Raw genomic sequence first — 11,915 nt, 5'->3', positions numbered from 1 at the left:
AACAATCAACAGATACACGGCAACAGCTGCAACATGAGTATCCAAATGATATGATTATGCATGTATGCATTCTACCTAAAATGTATGATGAATGCTGACAAACAGACATGCTCAATACACAGATCCGGGAATCAACCATCCGGCACCACTCTTCAGAGGGAAAACCAAAGTCATCATCCTGCAGGGGAGGAAGAGCCACAAGAGGCTTCCGAAGGGATCGTCGGTCACAACCGGAGAGTAGCGTTTAATACACAGGCGGACGCGCCAGAACAACTCCTGCTGAAAATCAGATATACCAGGAAGCAACTCGATCTCTGATGAGGATAGATAGGCATAGAGAACGTTCATCATGCCAACGACTCCGCTCGGGGATCTACCTGAGGACATGATGGAGTGCTGGGTGTCAATCCACGAAATACCGAATCTTTGCAGAAAAGCACCCACGCCGGGGGGAGAGGAAGATTGCTCTGCTGGAGAGGCGAAAGTCAAAGTCTTCAGTAAACACTCTGCTAGGGGAACTGCCCCAGAATAATGTCCGAAACAGCAAACTTGCTAGGGATGCCCCACAATAGGGCTCAAACAGCACTCTACTGGGGATGCCCCACCATAGGTGCTAATAGGGACTTGGAAGAAAAATCTGCACTGCCGGGGATATGAAGATGAACAAACTTCAACCGACACTGCACCGAGCAACCTCGCTGAGGAGAAACCATGAAAATGTTCTGCAGGACAAAGATACAGTCATGCTCGAGATACGAACAATTGTCTTACCTGTTGGTAATCATACCGCCCTTGGGAGAGCACTGCGGATCTCCTAAGTATCCTCCCATCATCGTGAATGTTCACTTTGTTTAAGAACAATTTTGAAAAATTTGTTTATTTTGAAAACAATGATACTTTATCAATGAAAACATGCAAAACATTTGTTGAGTTGAAACAAATAAGAGTGCAAACAATTTGGATAAAAGCTCAAATTAATGTGATGGAATGGTAGTCTGCAAAGGGTGAGACTCCATAGATCTGTACAAGTTTGAAATCGGTGATATATATTGGAGAGGGCTACATTGAACATAATGACCTTTCCTCTACCATTCCGAATTTTCGATGTATTCGGAGCTTCAGTTGACGACGAATCGAGAATCCCTGACGGACGACAGATATAGAGCACAGTCTTGTCAAGATGCAGTTACTTGCCAAATCCCTAATTTTTGCCTAGATTGCCCCAGTGTGAGGTGATCAATCTAGCGGGATGCAAATTCTTTTTTTTTCAATGTCTCTAACTTTTGCCTGGATCGCCCTTTCGGGTTTTCAATCCACCGAGACGCTCCTTTTTTGCCTAACTCGCCCTTTGGGGTGTTCGACTTAGCGAGCTATTCTGCTTTTTTTGTTTAGGCGAAGTATTTCTTGACTGCATCAGAGTTCACAGGACGAGTGAACTTCTTCATCCATTGCTGTAAGTGTCAAAACATTGCCTGAAAAGGCTCTCTTGACAACATATGGACATTCATAGCTTGGGGGTTCACTTGCCCCTGGAATCGGGCACGAAAGACAAAACTTTCTTGAGCACACGGTCCTTTTCTCAGAACTCGAGACTTGACCTTCTTGTCGAATGCTTTCATCACTCTCTGCTGATATAACTAACCATGACACATGGCAGTTGATCTCTTCTTCTTGATCGAATTCAGCATCAGTCAACTTGGGACTTTGAGGGTGCTATTTTTCTTTTGTTTTCTTTTGATTTTGCTTTTGATTTCTTTTGATTTTGCTTTTGATTACTTTTGATTTTGATTTTTTTTATTTTGCACCCTCTTCTTTTTTGTGCTTGTTTTTTTTGATGCCCCAGTTGGCTGTTCTGCTGATTCTCGAGATGCAGCTGAGTGATCTTCTTTTCTTGCTCAAGAAGTCGGGAAATCTCGTCAGGAATCCCTTCAACATCATCTTCTTCCGCTTCGAATACAGGGAATTCAAAATTGGGAGATGACGTCTGATCACTATGTTCAATGGGTTTGAGAAACAACCTGCATAAAGATTTTGAGTATAAAAAGCACTTTGAAAATCAATCAAGACAATCGTTATGCAGATGAAAAGATTGCTTTTATTCTTGTTTTTAGGGTCTTTTGTGATCACCAATTTCATGCAAAAAGCGAAAAGGGAAAACAAATGGAAAAACAAATGTTTAACATGAATTTATTTGAATGAAAATATCATTGCACAAGATGTTGCCAACAATGTCATCACTTCTCCTTTTGGCATGGGAGGAGGGTTTTTAAACAAAGTGATTATTATTCTGACTTATGAACAACTGTAGGAAAGCCCACAGTGACCCAATTGTGATAGATCCCACCGGGGATGACAACTGTCAGTATCTCTTGCATCAGCAGCTTCTGCTTTCTGAACAACCCTTCTGAAGAAAAGTCGGCGCCAGCCCAGGACTTGTTATCTTCAAGCTTGATTAACACGGGGACCCAAGTCTTAAAAGTTCAGAATACCTGACTTCACGAGGTCTTGAACCTTCATCTTCAACTGAAAGCAACTATCCACATCATGACCAGGAGCACCCGAATGATACACACAATGCTGCTCAGGCCTATACCACCATCGAGGGTTGACGGGTATGGGCGGCGGGTCTCTGGGAGTAATCAAGTTCCGCTCTATCAAAGAGGGATACAACTCTGCGTAGGACATGGGGATTGGATCAAAAGTGATCTTCTTCCTCTCATTACTCGTACTGGCTTGATTTCCATTGTGAGGCTGGGAAGCCTGCTGCTGAGGACGATGTTGCTGAGATAGTCACAGCAGCGACCTGACGATGTGGTCCTCTGTTTGCACTCCTTCGACGGTGCACAGCATTTGTTTCACTTTCTCCCCTTTTGGGTGCCCCAGAGAATGTCTTCTTAGAACCGGAAGAACTTGAAGAGCAAGGATGGCGAACCGGAGCGCGGGTTGCTCTGACATTAACAGTCTCTGCAGCAAGAGGCCGTTCACAGATTCTGATCCCCCTCACATCATCACCCACGACATAATCATTGACGAGAATAGTGACAGCAACATTCTCATGAACGGGTACACCCACTGGTGAAGCACGGTGGACTGGTGGAATCACGGCTTCCAGTCTCTGGGCTAAGGCACGCAGCTCCTCTTGCCCCTGAACAACTCCTTGCATCATTGTCATGAACTGGGCCATGTTTGCCCTCATCTCGGCCAATTCTGCTTGAACCTGATCCATAATCTTCTAATGATTGAGTCTGGTTGAGTAACGGTGCGGACAACGATCAGCAATCCTGTCTCAGTCAGGAACCAAAGTGAGAAGTCCCTCCATACATGTCTATAACGCAAGAATGATATGTGCATGATATGCGTATGATGCGGATGCTATTTTATCATGAATGATCCTGAAAAGGATATGCGTATGCGAGTTAACTTTTTTCATGCATTATTATATTTTTGGAAAATAAACATGCTATGATGCAAATGATGGAGCCAAGACTGGCAGGCTGTGCATCTCAGAACACCGGATCGGAGCTTTGGCTTGAACTCTGATCACAAACATCTGAAACCCAAAGTCAATCTGATCAACTGGCATCTGAACCCACTCTGAGGAGCCAAAACACTATCTGAGCGAGTACCCTCAAATTCAGCCCAGGGATCCGAAATAAACGGAACCCGCTGATAAACCACGGACAAAACTCCGGCGTCCAGAAATATAACTCGTAGTCACTATCAGTACCAGGAGTCACCAACTGTACCTGTTAAAATGATCAATCCCGCCCCGCTCACGGGTGTCATCTAGGCCCGGGTAAGGTCGAGAGAAACGCAGCATAAATAACCTTTCGCAAAATATTATCATATACACACCTGAAGTATGCAACGATAATATCCCACCAGGGTCTGAACTGCTCGTGATATCAATGTTCCGCTAAATGGCGCAATACCACCTGCTTCCCATGAATCACTTTATTCCTAGGTTTCCTAGATTTCACTCATAGCCTGGGTATTGGGCCTTTTACCTCGAGTAACTCCCACCCCAAACAGAGAAACACAGCCAGATGAACAAATGAATATGAATGAATGCAAACGTAAATGCAAACAATAAATGCAAACAGTAAATGCAAATATATACAAATGAATGCAATAAATAAAGCAGCACAAAACAACCAAAACCCTAACCTAGAGAGCGCTAGGAGAGACTCGCTTAGGGAAGACGGACCAGCACAGGTCAACTTCTCTAATTTCCCCAGCAGAGTCGCCAGCTGTCGCATTACGCGAAAAACCGGCGGGAAAACAAGAACAACAGAGCCGCCACCGTGCGTTATTTATCCCAAAAGAGGGAAAGGAAACGCTCAGAGTAAACCTGGAAAAGACATGGTCTCGCGACCAGAGAGAATGGGATCGGGAGTCGGTTATGCGAAGGGAAGGTATTAGCACCCCTACGCATCTGTCGTACTCGACGGGATCCACGCACAATAGGAAGGAAAATGGTTGCTAAAAACACTGCTCAAAACACACACACACACACTGGCTGAAAGAGACACAAGAAAACAGACTGAAACTGACTCGGCAGGATGTCGCATCCTGGGCCTACTTAGTCTATCAAGCATAGACATCAGAGTCGAAGTAGTTCGGAACGGGGAAACGACACATGCTCGCTAGGATGTCGCATCCTATGCATACGTATCTTCTTGGACGAAGAAGAATCAGAGCATTCGTAGCTCGGCTGACACGCACACAAACAAACACAGGCAAAGGCAAACGTGGAGCCCGAATGCCAATCACTGGACTTACATCAGCATCCGAACCAAAACACACACAAGAAGGCAAACATGGAGCCTGAATGCCAATCACTGGGCTTACATCAGCATCCGAACCAAACAAAACCACACTGGAACCCGAACGCCACTCGATGGACTTACATCAGCTTCCAAGCACACAACAACACACACAGCGGGGTTGAAGACACAAAGGTTGAAAAAGGAAAAGGGCGCCCGGAGAGATCAGCTCATCTCCTGCCTACGTATCTCATCTGGTATGAGAATCAGGGCGACGTAGTTCCCCTACGCAGGGAAAAAGGACGAACACGCGAACTAATAGGGAGACTAGAGATCGAGCCTAATAGTTGCCACGCAAACAAAAAGAGACGCTGAGACGTCAGAAGGAACACAAAGGTTGAAAGGACAAACTAATAGGGAGACTAGAGCTCGAGCCTAATAGTTGCCAAACACACACAAAAAAAGAAAAAAGGCGCCCGGAGAGATCTGCTCATCTCCTGCCTACGTACCTCATCTGGTATGAGGATCAGGGCGACGTAGTTCCCCTACGGAGGGATACAGGACTAGCCTAACCAGATAACAGAGGGAGACACAACACTAGGGAGACTACGACTCGAGCCTAGATGTTGTCATGCAAAGTCGTCCCTAAGTTAAGGTTTCTAGCTAACTTGCACAGGAAGCAAGCCTATCCTAAACATGACTTGTACAGGAAGAAGAAGGGTCTCGATTGCAACTAGGGCAAGAGAAAGGGGAGGTCTCAATCGCAACGAGGGCGAGAGAAGAGAATTAGTGTTAGTTGTTAGTCAAACTCGACAAGACATCGCATCTCGTGCCTACGTATCTCATCTGGACATGAGAATCAGAGTTGCCGTAGTTCGGCTAAACTATTCCCGTTGGTTTGTGTTTTTTAAGTGGACAACGTCACTGCGCAATCTACCTGATGCTCGACCTTTGGAGACTTACTCACCTGTAGTAGAAGGAGTTAACGTATCCCTAAGAGGGGATAATGTTTGTTTGTGTGTTAGGAAAGCTCAAGCAAGAAAGGAAGTCCTATACGAAGGAACCGTGCTACCTTAATTGACATGCAAACGAGACTACGCGGAGTCTAGCAAACCTAGGGGATACAATCACACCACACAAGCACATACAGCATGAAATAAACACACCAACAAGGGGCTTAAACATCAAGGTTAGGTTTTAGTCGAGGGGTCATATCAACCTCAACAAACAAACCACTGGAACTGGGTAGTGTTAGATCTTAACCTTGCCATTGAGGTGCTAAGGTGAAGCAGATGAAAGGTGAGTGAAGATAGGACTTCACAGCTCTTATCCCTGGCCTGGGAGAGCTTAAGACAAGAATGTGTGGGTTCAGAAAGTGGGAACCCTTCTACACATTTAAAACTGACTCAACTGTACACTTGTACAAGATCTTGGGTTTGTATCTGCAATGCATCAACACAGTGGTGTGAGCAAAGTAGATGACACACAGAATAGCAGGGGATAGGTTGCATATCCCTTGGGTTCTGCCAATTGCCTCTTCACTTAGGAGGTCTTTGACTCTATACAAGGACAAATGTAAACAGTCACAAACATTGCCTCTTAAGGAGGACTTCAGACAGGTGCCTGGCCAAGTAACAGGCCAGGTCTTCCAGACTACATGAAGATAAGAAGTTATACCTCAATGCAAATTGCTATTCAAGCAAAGCAAAGCAAAGTTCACAAGGAACTAAAAGCAACTAAAGGTACTTGATTTTGAAGAACTGATGAAACGGTGATGTATGGATGCCAAATGCTCGCAACAGCTGCTACTTCAAACTTCCAATGATGAATGGAGGAAGATCCTGGCTCAGCAAGGCTTGAAATGATACATTCTTTGAACTGCCATGGATGAATGCTTAGAGAAACAGACCTTGAAGATGAAGTTACAACTGGAGAATCAAGCTTGAAATGGACTCAAAGATTATGGTAGGTGATGTAGCAAACAAGGCAAGGTCGTGTGCTTGAAGTTTGTTGACAGAAATTGCAAAATAAAGGAAGATGAGATTTGAGAGAAAATGATTTTTTCTGTGTGATACTGTGGCTGCTAGCTTCAAATGAGCAGAAAATCACCTTATATACTTCTGTTTAAGGTTGCTTAGATGAGTGCTAATCACAATTTGGTTTTAATGAGAAATTTTGCTAATTGACCAATTTGCTTAAATGGTGAGGTGCAAAGGGCTGCAGCTCGAAAATGGGCTTGTAACACAACCAAAATATCATTTCTGAACTTATTTGAATGGCCAAAGTGGTTAAAAATGTTTAATTCAAAAGTTCACTTTTGCACCACACTTGAAATAATTCAAAGCCATTCCAAAAATGCCATTTTGATCTATGATGTTTTGGTGAATGAGGATTACATTTTTGGAAAGAGGAGGTCAAATGTGACTTGTTGCAAAAAACCCCACCCGATTTGGCCAAATGGTTTGAGAGATATGGCCTTTTGAAGTTCAAAAATTTCTGAAAATGAAATGATCATAACTTGCCAACCATACATGGGAATTGAGTGTTCTTGGACGTTTTGGAAATGGGAGAACAAGATCTTCAACTTTCATGTTGGGCAAAAATTCATTTGAATCTTGTATCATGATGTAAGTTTAGGATCAAGAAGTTTCCATTTTTGGCAAATTCCAATTACAGGTCAAGTTTCTATTTTTGGAAATTTCTTGTCTGGCTTCAAATTCTTCCATGATGATGTTTGACATGTTATATGAGGCCTATATGGACATGAAGGAACCCTCTCAAACCAATTCCCACCTTGAAATCCATAAAATCAAGCCCAGTTGGCCAAGGTTGACTTTTTAGGGTTTCTGGTAAACTGTGCATTGACTGATGACTTCTGAACATCCAATCCTTGACCAAAACACTTCAAGAGGACCCCTAGGTCATGTGAACATGTTGGACCAACCCTAGGGCCTTGGCTCAATGAAAATTTCACTTGCTTGCTTGACTGACTGATCTCCTGATCAGTTTGACCTAATTCTTCTGACCGGCTTGCACTTGAGGCAAAAGGGACAATGCAATGCTATGCAGTGGACCATGTTAATGCTATGACCTAATATGAGAATGTATGTTCAATGATAGGTGCAAATTTGAGGTGCTACAAGCAGAAATAATTTTTTTTCTCCTTTAGTGATCCTTACGAATGGGCATGATCAGTGATAGAATCGTTACCTCTTGTGGCGATTGAAACCTTTGATGCAGAACTACAGAGCGATCACAAATGTTGAATAATGACAACTCCTCTACTCAGTCCACACGAACGAATTCCTTCAATCCCAGTGCTAGCTGCTACGAATGAAGGCTTTGAGTGAGTGAGAGAGAGAGAGAGAGAGAGAGAAACGGAATTACAACTACACAAATGCTTTTTCATAAGGGTTCTATTTATAGAACCACTTGTGTGGGATGCAAGCTAAAAAGCCCACTTAAGTGTATGTGGCCCACATCTTATAATATGCCAAAATCACTTAAGCGCGTGGTACCTTACCATATTTAGTATTCTACTTAAGTACATCATACCTTACGATGTTCTACAATTCACTTAAGTGCACCATACCTTACGGTGTTCCTTAGTTACTCTATCTCTCATCAATTCGTCCTTTTGTGTGTGAACCTGTAGGTTTTCGTGGCATTGGCAATTATATTAAATCACGTATTTAACATAATAAATAGTGAGCGGTATCTAGCAACACATCACTGCTACCCAAGATACGAAAATGTCATGTGATCTGACAAATCCTTTTGTGACAATACTTATGTGTATAATCACCCTTTTGCCCCTATGTCTATATTGAACACAAGGCATAGACCGTGTCATCCTTGTCTAGTTCAATATTTGGCCCGTAGATATTTATCCTATTACGCAGGATGGGCAAATTCCATCTAGGTCACTCATGTCCCTCAACATGCTTCGTGGAGTACCCATCAACTGTCTTTATGGTCATCCAGTTACGGACAACGTTTGATAAGCAATAAGGCACTCTACTCTACATCTATAGTCCATAGTGGTTTCAGGTCAAAGGGTGGTATACACCATTATCACCATGAGAACAACTTATGACACTTATCATAATATTTTATATAGTATTCTCATAGCGGGGCAATCCAGTATAAATATTACTCTCAATGTTCATACTTATGTTTAAGACTTGATAACTCCTTATACATGATCCATGAGATGTGATCATCAGTCTATATACATAATAGTCTTAATTATTTAATGTTATCCCACTTCACAACAAAGCTCGACTACGGATACTTTAAGAATAGTGTCCTTATGTTTAATGGGATCTCATGATTAAGTCACACTTGAAACATTAAATGGACTAGCTATTCTAGGGACTTAATTAAACAAACATAATAAAGAGAAAGCATTTTATTATTAATAAATAATTCGATACAAGTACCAAAAGTATTATCCTATAGGGCTTACACCAACAGTCTGAGATAGAGGCTCATTGAGTGAAGAAAGGATGATTGTTTGGATTGCCATCTGATTTCCTCATCAAGGAAGCTATTTCCTTTTCTCAAGTCGGTAGTGTGGATGCATTTGAAGCTATCTTGGTGTTGCTCATTTATGGTTTAGCTTTGTTCCCTGACATTGACGGTTTCGTTGATGTTAACGCCATTAGAATTTTCTTGATTAGGAATCATGTGCCTACTTTGTTAGGAGATATATACTTCTCTTTGCATGTAAGAAATTCTAAGGGTGGTGGAACTGTTGTTTGTTGCATTCCTCTTTTGTACAAGTGGTTTATTTCGCACTTGCCTCAGACGCCTGCTTTTGTGGAGAACAAACAATGTCTACGGTGGTCTCAGAGACTTATGTCTCTCACTAATGATGATAGAGTTTGGTATGACTCTTCTTTGAGCAGTTTGGAGATTATTGATTGTTGTGGTGAATTCTCTAATGTGCCTCTCATTGGTACACAAGGAGAAATTAACTACAACCCTACTTTGGCTCGTCGTCAACTTGGGTTCCCCTTGAGAGACAAACCTAATAACACTTTGTTAGAAGATCTTTTCTATCAAGAGGGTAAAGATCCCCAAATTTGAATCAGAAGATTGTGCATGCTTGGATAATGTGCATAGGAAAGGAAGATCCGAGCTTGGTCCACGCAATTGTGTACCTTTGGAAGCTTACACTCTTTGGGTGAAGAAGAGATCTTTAGAATTGAAGATGCCTTATCCTTCTGAGAGGCCTATGTCTATGGTTGTGGTTGAGCCATTAACTTTCCCTAACCAAGATGTAGAGGAGTCGGAAGACGCACTCGCCAAGATGAAGTGAGAGAATGATATGTGGGAAGAGTGGTTCCATGCTTTGAGTAAAAAGCATGAGGAGTTGGAGCTTGAGTCAAAGGAGTTTCATCTTCCTCTAGTATGCCTCAGCCTTCCGTTGCTTGGAAGAAGATTGTTGATTAGCTTGTCCTCGAGAAGACTCAGATGAAGGCTTCTTTTGAGACTGAGATCTGACGCATTTGAAGGAAGTATGCGCCTACAGTCAGATCTTCTGACATTGTTGTTAGGGATCCTTAGGATGACTAGTCTCTGTAAGACCCCAATTTTGGGCCCTAAGATCCCTCATGGCCCATATCATTCATATCATAGCCTCAAGGATCATTGCATGCCTTTGTCCCCTCCTAGTGGGTAGATTGCCTTGTGGGTTTGTTTTCTTGATCACCAAGCATACTTTGCATTTGTATATCTTTGCCTTTCATATGTTTATCATTCAAAAAGTACAAAAATATTGTCTGTTTAACCTTGTTGCTTGCAGATAAAGTAATCATCAGCAATTAGGTCAAAGTCAGTCATTGATCAGTCAAAGCAATGGATGGTGGCCATTCTTGCAGAATTTGGGCACCATGATCATTAATCAAAGGTTCATACAACTTGAGACATCATTTGAAGTCAAGTTCTCAAGCAAATAGGGTTTGGAATTCATCAGAAGAAGTTCAATCAGTCCAAAACCCTAGAAAAGTCAAACTTGGTCAACAGTTGATTTAATCAGAGATTTGATGGATAGAATTGATTTGAAGGAGTTCATTCATGCTTGTATAAGCCTCATATATCATGTCAAACCTCATCATGGAAGAAAAACAAGTGAAATCAGAAATTTTCCAGAAATAGAAAGTGGACCTGTAATTTCAACTGCCAAAAATGGAAACTTCTTGATCTTAAACTTACATCATGATACAAGCTCCAAATGAATTTTTTCCCAACATGAAAGTTGAAGATCTTGTCTTCCCATTTTCAAAAAGTCCAAGAACATCAAAATCCCATGTGTGGTTGTCAAGATATGATCAAATCATTTTCACCAATTTTTGAACTTCAACAAGCCATATCTCTCAAACCATAAGGCCAAATTTGGTGGGGTTTTTTCCTACAAACCACATTTTTCATCCTCTTTCCAAAAATATAAATTTCATGACCTAAAACCTTACCATTCAAAATGGCATTTTTGGACCTTTTGCATTTAAATTCAAAGTTTGACCAAACTTTGACTTTTTGAGTTTTTGACTTTTTCTTGATTTGGTCAATTGGGAAATGCTTTAAACCATATTTGAAACTTGCCTCAAGCCATAAACCATCATCATACCACCATTTTCCCATCATTTTGAATCAAAATGCAAAATGGACAAAATTGGCAATTGGCTTCATTTGAACAAATCAAGTACAGCAGGTCTGCAGCACACAAAAGATGCAATTGGCAAGGTCATTTACAGCATTTCCAAGCCCAACTCGGGTACAGCTTTGCACCTCCAATTCCACATTCTTCCACTTAGCAAAAGTGCAAATGAGTGCATTAACACTAAACCAGCTTAACACATCATTAGCTGACCTTAAACAGATGATATAAAGCCTTGTTTCTGCACAAATGAACCCTAATTTTGACAGCCACCACACAGAAAATACACTCTCACTCTCATCTTGCATTTTTGCAAAAGCACATTTTCGGTAAAACCCTTGAAGAAACTGGAGCAAGCCCTGGTTCATCCATAATCCAAACAATATTTTGAAGCTTTTGGAACAACCATTTCTCAACTGGAACTTCATCTGCAGAATCTGTTTTCTCCAAGCATCTCAAATGGCAGCTCGAGTTATGTCTGTTTCCAA

Source organism: Lathyrus oleraceus, chromosome 6 (genome assembly GCF_024323335.1).
Source record: "Lathyrus oleraceus cultivar Zhongwan6 chromosome 6, CAAS_Psat_ZW6_1.0, whole genome shotgun sequence".
In the NCBI taxonomy this organism is placed as follows: Eukaryota; Viridiplantae; Streptophyta; class Magnoliopsida; order Fabales; family Fabaceae; genus Lathyrus; species Lathyrus oleraceus.
Note: the sequence above shows the minus strand (reverse complement) of the source record.